Genomic DNA, 18,818 nt, shown 5'->3' on the forward strand with positions numbered 1-18,818 from the left:
TTATTAAAATATATTGAGTCCAGCACTTAAAGTTGAATATAATCTATAAAAGAAAGGGACATGTAGACGCACACGTAAAACACAGATTAAGGCTTTCATTTGTTTTCGAAGATTAATACCAAGATTGAAAGTGAGCAGCTACAGTTTTGCAAAGTCAAGTCTGAGGAGTTAAGATGACATCACTTCCCTGTTTGAAACTCCCCGGGCCATTTATAAAGAAACTTTTCCTCTGTTGCATTTATCACACAGGCCCACACTCTACAGGTTTGTTTGATGACTCAATTCAAATCAATCTGTGTCCAAGCAGCCCATGACCAACAGCTCTGAAACGTATAGTTCCTCTACATGTACATTATCCAGAGCACTGGAGGAAACATGTGATTAGCTTAGCACACATAATTCTTACATATGAAAAAATTGTTTCTCACAGTCGGAGCGCTTTATGATAATTGAGCCAATATATTATTAAAAACAGTGAACTCACAGAGGGGAAGCCCAACACTGACACTTCATTCATCTAAGTGGAGCCACAATCATTACATTTTTATGTTTTTCTGTCAGTGTTGGAGGAGGTGTGTTTCATGTTTGGAAGGTAAGTTGATAATAAATGTATCAATCATAACTCTCCTCAAAATAAAACTACATCACTATTTTTAATAATATTAAACAATAACTTCAATTCTTGAGTGACATGAGGTGAATTGGTTGTAATTGACATTTGCCTTGCCCAGATGTCGGTGTGTAAATTTGTGTGCAAATGCATGTGAGTGCTAGGGAGGCCCTGTGTTTCCCTGTATGATGTAGGGGCTGTGGTTCTCCCACCAAATCACACTCTGGCCAATGTCACTCTTCTGCCTCGGGGAGTAAATAACCCTGGGAACCAAGCCCCCTAGACGAGGTAAAAACTCACACATGCATACCCACCGCCAAAAGCACTGAATGTTACACAGACAAAAAAAACACAATAAGATATGTGGTAAGAATGAATCTTGTTTCTAACTGTCAAACTAAACTAGGAAATCAACTGGGCACAGTTTAAACCTCACTTTATTGTCAATTAGGACTACACAGAGAAGACAAAAAGCATCAGATGCAGAGTTGACCGTATTGACTCTTAATCAGGCTGCATTGAAACCTGATCCAAAACCAACTCTGCGCATGCAATTAGCAGCCACTGCGACATTTGTTGTTCTCCCAATTGGGTACATAGCCTTGTTTAAAATTAGACCTTTTTTTTTAACTTAAGCCCTCTCAGGATCTGAAGATCACTTGGGACTGGAGAAGAGAAGGGGGGAGGGGTTGATTTACAGAGAGACCATTAAGGGCACATGCCATTTACCAAACAAATGGCATCAAACCGTTGACCATTAAAAGGGAAATTACTGGAAAATTACCCCCAAGTCAATTAGACTCATTATTTTTCCTTCAGCATCGGGGGGGATGGTGTACCAGAAGGGAAACAGCCACCTTTAACAGTTGCTTGATTCAGGCAGCGTGTCACAAAAGGTCAAAATAAGAGGATTTTAGAAGAGGAGGGGGGAACACCTGCTGGATAACAACATGTACATAACTCTGAAATGCTGTACAAAAAGCCAGTAGACAGGCTTGAACATAACCTGCCTGAAGAATCCAAGTTGTTGATTGGAAACAGAAAGTGAAATGTTGGCAGAGCTCAGGACTGCTGCGATCGTAGCGGAAGATTTCATCAGTCTGAGTTTGTTACAAAGCAAACTGTAGTGACAACATCACAGTCTATCTAGATGTGATAAGACTCCGCTCAGGCTCTGCTCCAGACATGTCGTGTCTGTTATCTACTACAAGGCTGTATGGGATCTGTACTTTATTCATCATCTTCTGTACCCTGTTGAAGAAAATGTGGAGTCTGAGGTGCACATTTGGACCTCCTTAAAAGAAGAGCCAGATATTTTTTGCAAACTAAGATACTACTGTTTTTTCTTAGCATTAGTCAGAGGAAAATAATAATAAAACTCTCATGTCTAAACACTAGTTAAGAAGCTAAGCTGATTATTTAAAGTGAGCAGTTATAAAGTAATGAAATATTAAACAGAGAAATTCAGTAGTCGATATTTTTATATGAATAGTAGCACTATAGTGTATTCGACCAGCTCATTGGGAAATAATTCTATATTTTTTGTTTCATCAACGCAGTGATATCAAAACTGGGATGCCCAGAGGGGGCGTAGCCAGGCTCAAGGAAAACAACACAGTTCTGCACTGCTAGCTAAGCATGGCCAATTTGTGGATGCCTGACAGTTAAACATGAGGCTTATGATGGATCAACTCCAAACATAACAACTGCCTAAACAAAGACAAGAAAATACGACAAGTCATATCTTGGGTTTGCTTTAACAAGTTAAAGGAATGAATGCTGTTCGGTGTTTAACATTTGGAAGTTCCTTGTTACAGTGTCACCTATAATTGCTTCCTTTGTATATCTCGCTTATTTGTTTTTCTCTGGAATGTCACACGCTGAAGACGCAATTCTCAATTTTTTGAAGACAATGTTATAAATACATTCTCAAGAATAAGGACATTCCGATAGTGTGTTTAAGTGTATGTATGGAGATATGTTGATGTGTATGGTGAAAACATTTTCATCTACCAAAGGGGGGTCCTGCAGAAACCATTAGGGAACCACAGCATCAACCAACGGGACAGTGCTAGTCTTGTCGACACAGCCTTGAATCAAGAAACTGTAACTGCTTCACTTGTTGAGAAATAGTATGATTAGGAAATTATCACCGATATGAATGTGCCAATATGACATGATCAACACAAACGAGCTAGCATTTACTCATCTTTAAAAGCAGAGGTAGGTTTAGAGGCACTCAAGACAATTGAAAACCACTCTGATTGCCAAATATAGATCCCAGCGCTCTCCTTCACTGCAAAGACAGAGCTATTCAAACTGCATTCTTTACAGGCACCATGCCATTAAACTAAGAGAAAAAGAGAGTGAGGGCACGATGTGTCACACACAAAAGTAATTGAATCACTTCCTTTAAGCCATATTCGATTACTGACAGTCATAAATGCATTCAGGTTAGCTGTCCTCTGGGTCCATTTATCAAGTCAGAGCAGCAGTCAGGATGCTCTTAAGGAATACCAGCAGTTATGATTTAGCAATGACGGATGCCAGGGAACTGTTGTTGTCTAAGTATTAACGTGACGTTCAATGCTAGTTAGTGAAGGGGAGGATTTGTCCTTGTCCAGGCAAGGGCAGTGAAGAAAAAGTTTTTTGTTTTTTTTCAACCAAATTATTATTACGTCTTCACTTTGTCACATCTGCTTTATTCTGTGAGTCTGACCTTGAAGGGCCATCTCTATAACCAAACACCACAAATAGTAAAAATGCTAGACTATTTGTGACACTTGGTCTTTAGAGATGGTACACAACAACCTCTAGACTCTAGGGGTTGTTTTAAAAGTGATTTGCAGTCCATGCAGGCTCTGTCTACAACTTCTTCAGTAAGTAGATAAGGGGATATATTATTTCATTATAATGTACAGCTAGATAATGAAGCAGATTATTTGCTTTTTTTTAATGGAGGAAACACTGGCACACAAGTACCTGATTGTGTCTGGGGGTTGGAAGAAGGAGGAAAAAGGGAGATGGGAGATGGGGGCAGAGGAGCATATGCTGGGTCTGTTTGCTGTTTCTGTTCTTCCACCGTCATTTAATTCCCCAAATGATGTGTGCAGTGACCCAGCTGGTTTGATCCTGGGCTTGGATCAGAGAATACAGTAGGCTGCCTTTGAAGGGATCAAGGAAAAGTCTCCTGCTGGTGAATAAACAGAGTTCAAAACCTCCCCCGCTGGAGGTTAAAAAACAAGCTAGATTTGTCGTAAGCAGGACTGATTTAAAAATAAAAACTCTGCTGGCTTTCTTGGATTTATGTGCATGGAACAAATATAATAAAATAGACAGAAAAAGGCTAAAAAAGAGGAAGAAAAAGTGACTGAGAAAGAATGCATGTGTTGAATAACAAAACATTTAAAGAAAGAAAAAAAATGTACTGAGCTTTCACTTTCACAGACACAAGCATGCATTGTTACAATATCCAATCAAATCAATGAAGAAATAAGACCAAATTCTCAAATAAAGGGGTTCTACATAAGACGAACAGGACCAAATAGGCATAACAAGACAACAAGCCAGCAGGCGACAGCAGAGTAATCAACAGGAGGATGAGAATAGGACACAAGTGTCCTGTTTACCAGATGAAGACGGACTTTGATGAAGGCTGTAAAGACACTGAGTGCACAGGGGTCGAGGAAGTCTCTGCTGAGTCTTAAGTAGGTTTTAAAGTGATTTTAGGTAAACAAAGACTGTTGGACATGTTTTTATGCTGCCATTTGAAGGCCAAAAGTCCTGTAGGAAAACAACACAAAATCCCCATAACCTCTCGACCCTTTGTCTTGGAACTAAGATGACATTATTAAGTTTGTTGGTAAGACTTGTCTTGAGGGAGTTGTTGTGCATGTTGTATCTCAGGAGTGCATAAAGGCCTTAATTTTTCAAGCATCCACTCAAAGCTTTTGTTGTTCAAATGGTGAAGGTTGAGGTCACTGTCAAAAGATAGTCTTTTGCAGTAACTCAAGAATAACAAAATATCAATAGATTAAAATAAAGTGATTACCTTTTATTTTGACAAAACAAAAAAATCAAATTTCAACTTCACTTTGAATAAGCCTCTGAATTTTGTCCAATATTGGGAAATGGAAGAAGTGTGAGGATGGTAACTACCCTCTTAAGATCAATGAACAGCAGAACAGGAAGAGGAGGAGCCTGTGTCGTCCAATCCCAGCGGACCTTTGGGAGCAGCATCTGACACAGACCAGGAAGCCACCTGATGTGAGAGGGGTCAGATAAATGCAACAGAACTGACGGTCACTCGGGACAGGTGCTTCCTTAATGATACACAACACACACAGACACACACAGACACACACACACACACACACACACACACACATACACACACTTGCAAACTATATTAGGCCTGTTGCTCATCTCCCTCCGCTGTGTCAGAGGCTTTCCCAGACATCCAGCCCACACACAAACACACACTTGCAAACACACGCATGCATCCTCAAACTGGAGTGGGAGGGGTGGGGAGGACAAGCAGACCAAGGAGGACGGAGGACAGGGCACGCACGCAGACAAGCCTGACAACAGGCAGGAAACTCTAGAGAGTGGCCACATCTATTTTCTCTCCTCCTGTATGCTCTTGGTTTCCATTTGGCCAAAACAGGTAGGGGAAAAAAACACAGTCATGAATAAAAAAAACTCCCAAAGGTAAACAGGAGAGCCACAAAAAAGTCATATAAACCTTGAAGAAGGTACTAAAAGGAAACTGAGCACCAAAATAGGAATGTTTCGTGTTTTTTTTTACGTATGAGAGGGATCTGGAGAGCTCATCCTTCCTATCATGTTTCCTCTTTGTGGTCTACAGGAAAGCATGTATCGAATACTTGCCAGGCTAAAACCCCTCCATACCAAGACTTAAGTAGGTTAGGAAGGAGGAATAGGGGGCCATACGTGCAGGTTGTATAGCGGGATAAAACAATGAGACCGTCACTGCTCCCTGGGGGGTTGTGAGAGTGGAGGTATGGGGTTAGAGGGATGAGAAAAGTGAGGAAAGGGATACTCTGAGGTGCACGTATGCAAGGCTGCGTCCTCTATTTATTACACAGCACAAAATGCACACACAGTCACACATTTGGAATTCATTAAACTCCTGGCTTAAGGTGGGCTGCAGCACATTCTGACCTAAACTCTGCCAGATGTCTTAGCTGCTCTTTAGTAACTTAACAATGAGTAAGGTCTTTTACCTGCTTTTTATAAAGTGTCATGAGATAACATTGGTTTGAATTGGCACAATACAAATAAAGATTAATTGATTGATTGTTTGATTGATTGTTTGATTGATGTCAAACCTGGATTAAAAATCACTCCTAAATTTCTAGCTGCTTGTACTAAATAATGTGACAAACTACCTATGTCCTGTAAAACCTGGTGTCTTGCACTTTGTTGCACAAAGACTAAAATTTCAGTTTTATTGTCGTTTAAAAGAAGAAAGTTCATCCAGCTTTTGATGGCCTTGATACAGTTTCTGAGTTGGTTGAGGTAGTTGGGATGGTTATTTGTGATAGGTAAATATAACTGTGTATCATCAGCACAGCTATGGAAAAAGACACCATATTGCCCCCTGCACATGTATAGGGAGAAGAGGAAAGGTCCAAGAACTGAGCCTTGGGGTACCCCACAGGTGATATCTGCAATGGACGAGGATGATGTGCCTATATTTATAGAAAATTGTCCTATTGGATGAATAGGACTTGAGACAACTAATTGCCAAGCTATTGACACAAATCAAAAATAATGTTCTGATTTATGGGTAAAAACTATTTTTTCTAAAACGTTCAATAAAAAAGGACCTTTTTGAAATAAGCCTACAATTGGTCAAGACTGGGCTTTTTTAGAATGGCTCGAACAATCAAGTGTTTAACTAGACGGATATAACCTCTCGTTTGGATTATTGTAATTCATTGTATTTTGGGGTTGACCAGTGTTTGCTTCGCCGCCTGCAGCTGGTTCAAAACGCGGCTGCACGTCTTCTGACAGGGAAGAGACGCTATGATCACATCACACCTATTCTGGCTTCCCTTCACTGGCTTCCTGTTGGTTATAGGATCCAGTTTAAGTTTGTTTTTAAATCTCGTAATGTGCTGGCGCCGGAATATGTGTCCGAGTTGTTGCACCTCCATGCTCCAGTCAGAGCGATGCGGTCAACACACCAGATGCTCTTGGATGTTTCAAGGTGCAGGCTAAAAACCCGAGGTGACAGAGCTTTTGCTGTGGCTGCTCCCAATCTGTGGAACAGTCTACCTGTTAATATAAGAACTGCTCAGTCCATCAACAACTTCAAATCTTTGCTTAAAACTCACCTCTTTGCTCTGGCTTTTAATACAATTTGAGCTTGACATTTTGAAATTTTATTCATGCTCCTATTTATTGTGTTTTTATTGTGCTTCATTCGATATGTTATTTTACTGGTTGTTTTTACATTGTGTTTTTTACGCTTGTACAGCCCTTTGGTCAATCAAGGTTGTTTTAAATGTGTTATGGAAATAAAGATTGATTGATTGATTGATTGATTGATTGATTGATTGATTGATTGATTGATTGATTGATTGATTGATTGATTGACATTTTTGTGACAAGGGAACGGTTAAAAATAGGCCAAATGTCTGGTGCACGTGTATTGAAAACATCTTTAAAAACTGTAAAAAATTATGTCTGAGCAGCATATTAGGCCTATAGCATGCATTTTGGAGACAATATTCTAAGAAGCAACAGGAAGATAGGTTGAAAACAGTTTAAATGGATAGATTTTGTGGCATAGAAGGTGATTCAAAATCTTTGGATGAGATCTGGGATCTGTTATTACCAACTAATTGTTAGAAATAGATATAAAACATAATAATAATAATAATAATAATAATAATAGAAAACAGGAAACAGGAATATAATTATTAAAAATAACAAGAAGTTAAAAATCAAACATATTTACATCAGTTAAATAAAGGGAGAAAAAATAAAATAATAGAATAATACAAGGTATGTCAGCTTCACTAACATCCTCCTCTCACCCACCTCCTCTACAGAGTCCAGAGGACAGTCCAGGACAGAACTGGCCCTCCTGACCAGTCTGTTCAGTCTCTTTCTCTCTCTTTCTGTGCTCCCTTCTCCCCAGCAGACCACTGCATAGAAAAGTGCAGACGCCACCACAGTGTCATAAAAAGTCCGTAGCAGAGTCCTGCACACTCCAAAGGACCTCAGTTGCCTCAGCAGGTGTAGTTGACTTGGGCCGACTACAGGGGCTAATGACAGTGTTAATAACCGTACCATTATGACTACTTTTGAAAAGAAGGTCTAAGAAAAAAGTATCTCTTGCATCCTTAACTAACCTATAACAGTGTAGTATTTGACTTTAAAGAGGATGCCATGGTTAATCTGTTTTTTATTTGCCTTTCACTTTCGCTCCGCTTTCCTACATTCTGCAGCACAATTTGTGTCATTGAGCCAAGGCAGATGTTTGGGTTTTGCTTTTATGTTCTTGAGGGGGGGGGGGCAATGTAGTCAACCACTGAGAAGTAATTCTTAAAAAAAAAAAAAAAAAAAAAAACAAGTGAGAAGCCTATCAGTGTTTTTAGGGGTATTTTGCCATTTTTGTTGCAGAGGATTAAAAACTTGAGATCTGACAGGGTGAGGGGGTTTTGAGGTTGAATGAGATATAGGGGAGTATTAAAAAGAATTGCTTCGTGGTGGGACACACACGTCTTTTGTTGCTAGATTACTAAGGGACAAGCCAAGTGAGAGGACAAGATCAAAGGTGTGGCCCTTGATGTGATTAGGCTTGTTTTTAAATTGAAAAAAGTGTAAAAATAGATAATTACATGTGATAACAGAAGTGAATCCTTTTGTCAGCGTGTCATGCCACAATCCTAATGGTAGCTTTGCTCATGCCAGAAATAGTCTTTGGTCATTTAGTTTTTGGTTATGGTGATGATGCTAAGATATGATTACAGCCACTCCTTGGGGAATATATCTGGTTAAATGGGCAAAACAGGTTAAAAGAGGCCAACATCAAAAAAAGCTGAAGCCACCCTAAAAGCATGATTTAAATACTCTCCAAAGACTCCTACGCGTGCACAAACTCATATATTAAGATCTGTTTGATGATGTTTTATGATAATGTTGAAAAGAAATATGAAAAGCTCACAGCCAAGGGAGCTACAAACCCTTTTTATTACAGAAATGTTTCATTGTTTTTAGAATGCAGAGACCCAGGCGGACTGGCAAACAGATTGCTGTTCAGGTTCAATTAGAGTGATATAATGTCAGTCTGCGGTTTGTTTGAGTGAGTGTCTTTCTTTTCCCTTTTTTGTTTTCAATGGGCCATAAACGGTCTGAATAAAACTTTCTCCTCCCCTTTAAATTGGTATTCCTTTATCTCCCTCCCCAGGTTCTTCTGTTATAGCTCTTTCTCCATGCTGTCGCTGCGACTCGTACCCACAAACACTCTGGGATTGTTTTGAGCTGTCTGGCGGAGGAAGGAAAGCGGTGTGAGAAAGTGGCTGTTTTTTTGGAGCGGACAGGAATTGGCCTCACGGCGCACGGTTCCTCTCCTCGCAGCGGGAACAATGCTGTGGCGTCACACCCCTGCGCTGACCCTCGCTGTTTCACATGGAAAAATGTTCCCAGAATTCCGCTCCCATGGCTTGGAGGTATATGGCCAAGAGCGGGGAGGGAGAGAGAGAGAGTGAGAGAGAGAGATGTCAGGGAAGGTAAGAGGGGAGAGGGAGACCTATGCTACAGGAGCATTTGTAGCCATGGCGACCTTGACTGCAACTCCTGACGCTGATGAGTTAGACAGAGGAAGAGGGGGCGTGTCTTTAAATACAGCACTACATAGGAGTACAGACATGGGAACTGTAGTACTTCTTGCATTGTCACAGTGCGGCCCACTTCACTCCCTGCTCATTACTACATTGTTGCCCCTTCCCGCTCTTTGTATAAAACCTAATCAGACTAATCAGCTGATGTAATAAAATATGTGATATTAGCACGCAAAGCCTTGCCTCCCTAAAGTGGTCTAAAGGAGCCACAGAGAATGACTTAGCTGCTCTTACTGGTGTGGATGTTTGGCTCTGCAAGCCGCTAATGAGTCTGCGGTTTACCCAAATATCACAAAACCCAGTAGGGAAGAAACAGGGTGGCCTCTTGGCAAGCTTTTAGCTTTTAATAGAGAGAGGTAATGGTCATACACAAAGTAAGGTTTTGGAAATGAGTGCAGAAGAAATGGTTCAGCTGCAGATGTTGTCTCTTTCAAAGTTATTTGGAAGAGTGAAAACAAAGGCATTAGTCAAACTGGCAGTCTCTCAGATCTATCAAAGCCAACAGACCTTCTTGTGCAATCACTCTTTTTTGAAAGGTAAACATGTGTAAGCTGCTGGCTGATCTTCTGATACTTTGAGTTTCTTTCCATGTCATGTTTTATTGCATCAAACTCCCTGTATTCAATGTCTCATCAATACTGGCCAAAATGGTGAGTACAATCTTATTGTAAAACTAAAAAGATAATGGTCAATCTGTAATGAAGACTTTTATACTGCCCTTCAAAAAATGTTTTACTTTTTACTTTTTAGACATTTTTTTACAAATCATGTATGGACACAAAAATATATGTAATTGTATGATGAGGAAACTCTGCAGGGGGATATTTTCCTTTATTTGACTGACACTCTCTACATCAGCGGCACATTGTTTATGTGTTCTAGCAAATCCCTAACAACAGTAATTGCTAATGGGAGCCATAGTACACACTACTATTTTGGAGAATAATAAACATTTAGTGTATTAATATAACATGGTGTCAGATCAGCGCATCATGGATTCATTGGGAATACCTTATTTTGATTTTACGAGGCTAATTGCCATACTGGAATCTGTATCAGATTGACTCTTACCTAAAGTATGTCGACTATTATTCTGAAATTAATTAGAATATATCAAATTTCACTTCTATGTCAAGCAATGTGCGTTTCATCAGACATGAATTCCAAGAGACCTCTCAGTTTATCTCAAACTGAAGAAAAAAAAACTCCAGCATTCTCTCTTTATTTCACTGGAGACCAGTTATTTCTGAATGTATTGGTCCCTTATCTACAGCAAAGCCAATTCATTTTAAATGTAACATAAAATCTAGCTCTGGTGGAAACTGTGGCAGCAGCTGACTCATGTCACACTGCAGAGAGGAAGGGTAATAATTCATTTACAGCAGCCACAAAACTATGCTATTGTGCTGCTTTTATAGCTTTGCCAGTAACATTATATCCCAAGTGCAGCATGTGCTGCCTGCTTCACACAATAACCAGTTTATATGCCCCTGTGAACCCTCAGTGTTTGCATAAAAAGCCTGTAAAATCTGTGCTGATCTTGTAGAAAGATCATAAAGAAACATAGGAAACATGGCACAGTGTGTTCATGGGTCTCCATGGAAGGCTTTACATCCTATTATGAACTCTGGTGAAAGTTTAGGAATATGAAATTTAGAGTGTTGATGTAGAATGAGGTTGTGTTTTTTTACACAACGCTGTGCGTGTTTTTTTTTTTTTTTTTTTCACACTTAAATGTAATAGAAATCAAGTAGATCCTGTGAAAATAACTCTGTGAGTCATGACTGTCTACAATGGGTGTAACACACGAGTCCCACTGTCTGTGATGTTTTCCGAGTCCTATCTTCAGTTTGTTTACATCGTCAGGACTGCCGGCTCACTCATCCCCTCGCGTATAAAAGTTGAATTGAGGGACTAGAGAAAAGAACAACAACATACTGTACTCATACTGTACTCACTGCTTAATTGAATCATTTTGAAATGGTCATTTCAGGTAAATTTACATGCAGTGAGAAGATACGAGCATAATAAAGATCGCTAGCATTAGCATGCTAACACAACAAAGCACCACGAGTTGTTTTGGTTTCGTGCTGGTGCTCAAGGGCGACATCTGCTGGATCAAAAAATCGCATATAAAGCCTTTAAGGATTTGCAAAGTATACCGCATCCAAATGAATGTCTCTATGTTTAATTTACCATGGTAAAAGTGACCTAAAGACAGAAGTGCAACAGGTTCTCTGAGTTCATCACTTGGTGGACACGCTGCAGAGGCAGACAACAAAACGTGCTGATTAAAAATATGGGTAATAGAGGCAGTATTATTGTGATTAGCTAAACACTGATTCTCCAAACTCTGGAATGCCTGATATTGAAAGGGCATTTCTGCAAATCAAGTAAAACTTTAAAGCAAGCATCAAGAATTACTGACATCCTCCTTCTTATCATACTGAGCCACAAAGGATGAATTAACCAGCTAAGATTTGAATCCCTCGTCAAGTTGAAAAGTAAAAGTGGAAGAGAGGAAGATGGTTGCAATCTTAGTTAAAATGGGGTGAGAATTGTAAGCATGGCACTGAAGGGTGGACAGGAGGAGGTTGGGGATGTGGGGCTGCTTGTATCCACCTTTTCTGTATTGTTTCAAAAAGAAGTTGGCATCAAAGCGCATTGTCTGGTGAAGCAGCGTAGTCTCCACCCTGCCAAATGACTCATCCCACAGGAGCCTCAGAATGACTTGCCAAACTTTCTCTCATTGCCTCTGTCTGTCTTTATGAAGCATCCCACTCTCTTCCTTTATTTTACAACTGTACAGCTTTACTGGCTCTGTTTCTCTGTCTGGTGTTAAATCTTATATATTTTCAGCTCTGATGCAACAGATCAGCTCATGATCATGATCTGCTACATTCTTTAAAGGGAAACTTTTGGTTGGTATTCTTTGTGTTACATGGAAAAAAATGACATAATTTTCATATTTATACAATAATAGGAAGCTAGTGCCAGCAGCAGCTTAGCGTGAATTAAATGGATTGGAAAAGTTGGCTTGGCTCTGTCTGAAGAAAAATGTTTGTACAAATAATTTATTCTAATGTATTATAAAGATTTATTGAAGCCAAGTGTAAATGTGTTGCTTTTATGAGCTAGTTTGTATCCGGGCTGTTGTTAGGCAACTGCAGAAAACTCGAGGGATGTCACTGCACATGGACCGACTATAGGCCAACACACAAACCCTAGTGAAACACAACATATTCAAACAGGACTTAGAGTTTGCATGACATCAAAATAGGCTATTAAGTTTCTTTAAACACATGGGTTTTGTGAAGTTATCATTAATTTTATGCAAGTAACAAAACAGACACAAAAAAACTGTAGGTGTCCACTGATGAAATTGCATTACTCATTACCCTACAGCATTACTGACTACTGTCAACATCAAGATAGATATGCAGCAAGCCCTCCCTGGCTGTAGGAATAACATAACATTCAGAACCAAATAGCACTCTGCTAGCAATTTATTTTGAACTTTTATATGAAACCAGCAAGTGTTAATGCTAAGCTACGCTTAAAAGCTGCAAGCTGCAGTTGCATATTTTGCAAACAAATGTGGAAGTGGCTGCAATTGTCATCCAACTATTAAATAAGAATGGACCATTATATGTCAAACTTGTAATTCAAAGCTACTGTAAGACCTGCAGATTGGGTCGATTTTGGGACACATATATATAACCTCTACAGGTCTCGTCCTGTACATTTGTAAGTAGTGTTTTCTGACTAAAAGTCTCATCAATCTCTCATTTGTTTATATCTGAGGTGCAACTCGCAATAAATCTTTGGGGTGGAAAAATGTTTTAAAGGCTGTTTGGCAGCATGATATAATTCATCTCATCTGACTGCTGAGCTCCAATTTGTTATACCCCCAACTCAGGGGTATAACTTTATAGAAATAATCAGTCATCTCTCTGGTGGTCTCTGGTGTTTTTAGAAGTCTCCTGTAGTATCAGTATTCATTTCAGTCTGTTTCATTCGAAACTCCTCACAGGAGCTTTAATTTAGGTTATAGTGCTACATATTCCAAACAGGCTTAAACGTGATAAATGATATTCTGTCTTGAAGTTGGCAGCAAGCTGTGTGCTTGTGTACCTGACACACTTGGACTATAAATTTTCTTCTGTCTCTCTCAACATTTTTGGAAAAGCTCCATAGATTACAAAGTGTGAGGTGACTGATCCCTGTCAAAAGAATATTTAAAGACCTGGTTTTACAATGGCTTGTGGGCTTCTTATGTAAAGGGTGATATTTTTAAATTTAAAACTTAAACATGTACATAAGGATGTATGTTGTAATCGCCAAAGGAGGATGTGGTAAAAGGCCTATAAACTACTGTGAAGTGTGCTAAGTAGACAAACGTATTGTTTATATGTTGGGCTGCAGTTTATGAGGGGGTTGCAGACTCCCGACAGAGACAGTGTCTGAACACGATTCAGCCATGTAAAATATGTTGCTCAAGGACATTCTCATAAAATGTCCCCTTTTCTTAAAAAAAAAAAAAAATGAACATGCTGGCATGCGGTCAGTTGGCTACAGTTTTAAGAAATGTGTGAATGATAACTGCAACAAAGTACCCCTGTTTCAGTCAATGTTTCTGTTAAGAAATGAAAGAGGCTGTTTAGTGTTCACTGCTTTACTGCGTACTTGATAAATGGTGCATATCTAAAAACAAGCAACAGACCCTATAAAATGACTACATGATTTTCCTTTCCATTACAGCCCTGCTTTAGTCTAAAAAAAATAATGATCTGACTTTTATAAGGTCAGAGGTTAGGAGATGGCTTCACACTCTTTGTAAATATATAACTCACCTTGGTTCCCACAGCGTAAACAACCTTGTGATGTCAGGGATGATCCCGGGGCCAGGATGAGGACAATAAACAGGAAGTGGCTCAGCAGCAAGCTGTATCCCATAATAATCAAGACAAAAACACAAAGAAACAATCTGAAATCACAGCAAGACACAAAGTGACAGATGACATGGTGAAGCCCCACCAATCTCGGCACAAACTTAGAACAAACCCCAAAACAACATGCTGGAGAAAGACAAACAACCCATGTTAACAGAGTGGGCCTCACTGCTAGAAAAGAGTCAGATGTCAAACATCAAATGCAGTGATTTACAAAATCAAAGCCTTGTAAACCTAAACAGCCTGTAAACAGAAAACCAGACATGTAGAAACAACTAGAGATGTGTGCAGAGAAGGATACCAGCAGGCATAAACAGAGGATGGTGTGACAAACACTGTAGAACAAATAGTCACATTACATCTTTTGTGTTTGACTTGAAAAAGTGATCGTTTTTATATTTCTAGAAGCAAACACCGTCTTTAAACCTCATATTTTCAACTAGACTTCCTCGTCTGCCACCCGTCCTGAGTCAGAGCCACATAAATCTTGTCTGTTTTGCTAGCTCTGCCTGTTAACAGCTGCAGACAATGTTTTGAAGCATGACAAACATGCATATATAATGTAAACGCAAACATGCTATTTGGACCCTGACTTGTAACATGCTGTGAACAACACCATCCACGATAAACCATCTGCACACTATTTTTCTCAGCAGTTGTTAGGAGTGGTCTCATCTCTTTTGTCTCCTCTTCAACTTTACTTACGTCTATTATTACTTTATGGGCCGTTGACCACCGTCCTCCAGATGAGTCTGTCTTTATGGTCTTAACGTTTCTGTAGCATATAGGCTTTTTGTTTCAGGTTGGGTTTGATAGCCCCTCGCCCAACTGTCTACCATTTCTGGCTGGTTAGTCTGTTAGTCCTCTCCCCTAAACTATTGTCTACCAGGTTATGGAATACAGTCTCATAACACAGGAGGCCAGACAGGTTTAGGGTCTTGTACAAGCTGTCTCGGCAAGTTAAACCAAACCAACTCCTGCAACTGTGTAGTGAAAGTTGCAACCAAAACGACTAGTTCTACCAGCAGTGCGATACAGCCTCTTCAACTTTGAAATGCAAAACATCCAACAAGTGCATGGTCCACATCTAGTTTAATCTCAATAAGCAGATATTTGAATAAAAATGTAGATTATAGGCTAAGGAGACTCTTGTTAGCCCGCTGGCGTTATCAGTGGTTAATTCGCACGTTGCATAAGTTCATTTATCTTTGTGCAGAGCTGGTTTGGAAAGAGTGAAATCAGCTGTTGCGGGTACTTGGAAGGCGACCGCTGAAAACAGCATCTTTTTAGAGCGTTCAGACTGTTTAGTGGTTATTCAGCAACTCCTCGTGCTACTGAAACAGCTCAGCCTGTGCTGGTCAGCAAGAGGCTGGTGTCGCTGCTCCAGACAGCCAATCATATACTAGACGGGGTGGGACTCTTTGCCCAGGTAACAAAGAAAACAGATACGTGACAGATGATCATCACAAAGAAAGTGAATTTGTGGGAACAGATGACCTCTATGTTGCAGCTGAGTGTTTGAAAGATAGTAAGAAAAACAAATAGATGACCAAAAGAAAAATTACAAAAAGCAAAACTAGCACATTGTGATATTTGTTGTATTGCAATACTGCAGAGTTGCAATACATATTGAATTGGCAACATAGAATCGGGATGAACCCCACAGCCCCAATCCAATTTACACCAATTAATGTATGAAGCAATATCTGACAACTAGCTGAGCCTTTAACTGATTGGCCAAATGGGGTGAGTGCATGGTCGATGTATACACAACATGAACTGATAAATGAAGTGCTCATATGCTGAGTGAGAGTGAATAAGGGTTTAGATTAAATGTCTTCTTTTCCCATCAAACGCAGGCCATTTGTGGTGTTTTTATTACTCATGTTCATGTCCTGATGAGATGTAATATGGATCATTGTGCAGACCTAATATTGGCCCTGTTTTAAACCCTGAGGCAATCATAAAGGATATTGTGGAAAAAAGGTCTCTTATGCCCTATGTTCCTATTTTATCGTCCACTTTTTCATTGTCTTAAAAAATGACGTAATGCTAGACTTTTCTACTTGCAGAAATATTCCCAGGATAAACTTTGGTTGTAAAGCTAATCACTGGTACAACCCTTCCTTTATTGATATCCGACAGACTCACTGAGCATGTGCAGCTGTAAATCCTACATCCTACTCCCTCCCAGCTCCAACTACTGACCACATTCACGGAGGGAAGGAGAACTTGAAAGGCAACCTCGATGACTGTACTTCACACCTATTTCTCTGCCTTCACACACAACCACACTCACACACATGGATTTACACAAAAATATACACGCACACACTTTGTCTCCTCTCTTTCAGACACACACACACACACACACACACACACACACACACACACACACAAACACACACAAACATGCAGCTGCCTGGACGCTGGAGATAAGGAGCTGGAGCTGTGAGAGAGAAGGAGGGGGGTCGGATGAAGTATGTGTGTGCATGTTTGTGTCTGTTTGTGTCTGTTTGTGTGTGTTTCTCTGTTTTGACGGAGGAGGGAGGGGGGGGTTCTCTACAGGACGTCCTGAGAATAGCAAGCTACAGAGCGGGGACGAGGCGCACACCACGTCAAGCAATACTCACGGAAAACAAACAATAATAAAGCCCCTGAAGGCCTGACATAACAGCGTGAAAGCAGATGAGAAAATTAAAGGAAAGAGGATCATCCATCAAAAACAGACATTAATATGAATAAATTAAAAGCAACGTTATTGTCACAGTCAAATCTTCATAGGGATGACATTCAAAAAGCAGCTGTTTATGTAAATGATGGTAAAATGTAATGCGGACAACCTGACCAGTGTTTGGGAAAAACAGTGTAAAAGATGTCGTTAGCAAAAATAGTGCACAGATGGAACTGCCTCTTCATTTGCCTAATGACAGCTCCATAGGAAGAAAAGTAAGGTCTTCTCTGCATGGATATTCCTCTTGGGTCCATGCTGAGTGTGTGTGCACATCAGAGTGTGCGTGTGTGTGTGTTTGCGTGTGTGTGTGAAGGGGGTCTAAGCAGCAGCAGCCTTCCTAATGGGATGTGTTGTATACAGGGGGGACTGGGAAACAACAGTGCAACCAAAGGGAAGAGCAGAAGGAAAACAAGGACCCCTCCCTGTCCGACTATGGGGACAAACATGTTCGACACACATTAACACACACGCCTCCTCACTCTCCTTTCAGGCTGATCCGGAGGCAAGCCAAGATCTTTTTGGACACCTTTCTACGTGTTGTAGTTGAAGAAAATAATTGATGTTAGATCAGACGTAAAGGCGGTTCAGCTCAGCTGGTGCATCCATAACTTGAAGTTTCAGATTCAGAGGAAGATGAGGGACACGTCTGTCTTTGTGTGTACACACAAGTCTCATCTTGTTTATTGGCCAACATGACCCGTGGATGTGAGAGCTAATGCAGCCAATAAGAGGCCAGGGATGGGAGCTGGCAGGGCGCCCCATTGGAGCAGGTGCAGCCAGACGAAGAGATAAGGAGAACATGCTGACAGATCTACAGATCAACTTAAAAATACTGATTGAGATGGGTGACGCCAGGCTACTTTTCAAAGATGTATTAAAGGCACCCATGTGGGCGTGGGTGGCCCTGTTTGTGTGGGATTAGATGTGGGGGAGCGAGGATAAATTAAAGCGTGTGTGTGGTTGGTTCTTAGTTAGTCAGTTCTTGTGCCAGGGCTCCTGTGCGACATCGTGGAAAATCCTCCTCAGTGGTTTCCTGTGGGTCTCCATTATCAGGCCTCGTTGATAGACCAGCTTTTCCCCCCTACTTCCTGCCTCTCTTCCTCCCCTTCCACTCCACTTCCCCTCCCACACTCTACTCAATCACATGAATCACCGCTGCCACAGGGAGGGTGAGCGGCTGGAAGCAGCTATAAACTACCATCCTTGCGCACGTACATTGGAATAACTCAAAAGAGATTTCACCGTAAGTTGAGCTCATTTCATTGCTGTCAGTCACACACATCATGGCACAATTCAGTTACTTCATTTTATTATAGAGTCATGTTTCATGATAAAGTGGAGCAGGTAGGGTACTACTGAAGTGTTGAGTAATTCAAACATGAGGTCATTCCTCCCCTTCCTTGATGGATTTCAAAGCAAAATGCCAGTCAGGACGGAGCTTGTCTTGTTGGTACATCTTTTGCAAGCCTTAACAAAGTTTTCCTTATTGAAACAGAGCTTTTGCCATGGTTTCAACATAAGAGAAATCCTTGAGCTTGAGTGATGACAACAGTCATCTCAGACCTGGATATGTCTCAAGAATCCTGTGAGGTGCTCAACAGACTTTCAATTTCAACATTTCTTCAATTGCCTTGAGTTCCAGGGGG

The sequence above is a fragment of the Labrus bergylta genome, chromosome 15 (assembly GCF_963930695.1).
Source record: "Labrus bergylta chromosome 15, fLabBer1.1, whole genome shotgun sequence".
In the NCBI taxonomy this organism is placed as follows: Eukaryota; Metazoa; Chordata; class Actinopteri; order Labriformes; family Labridae; genus Labrus; species Labrus bergylta.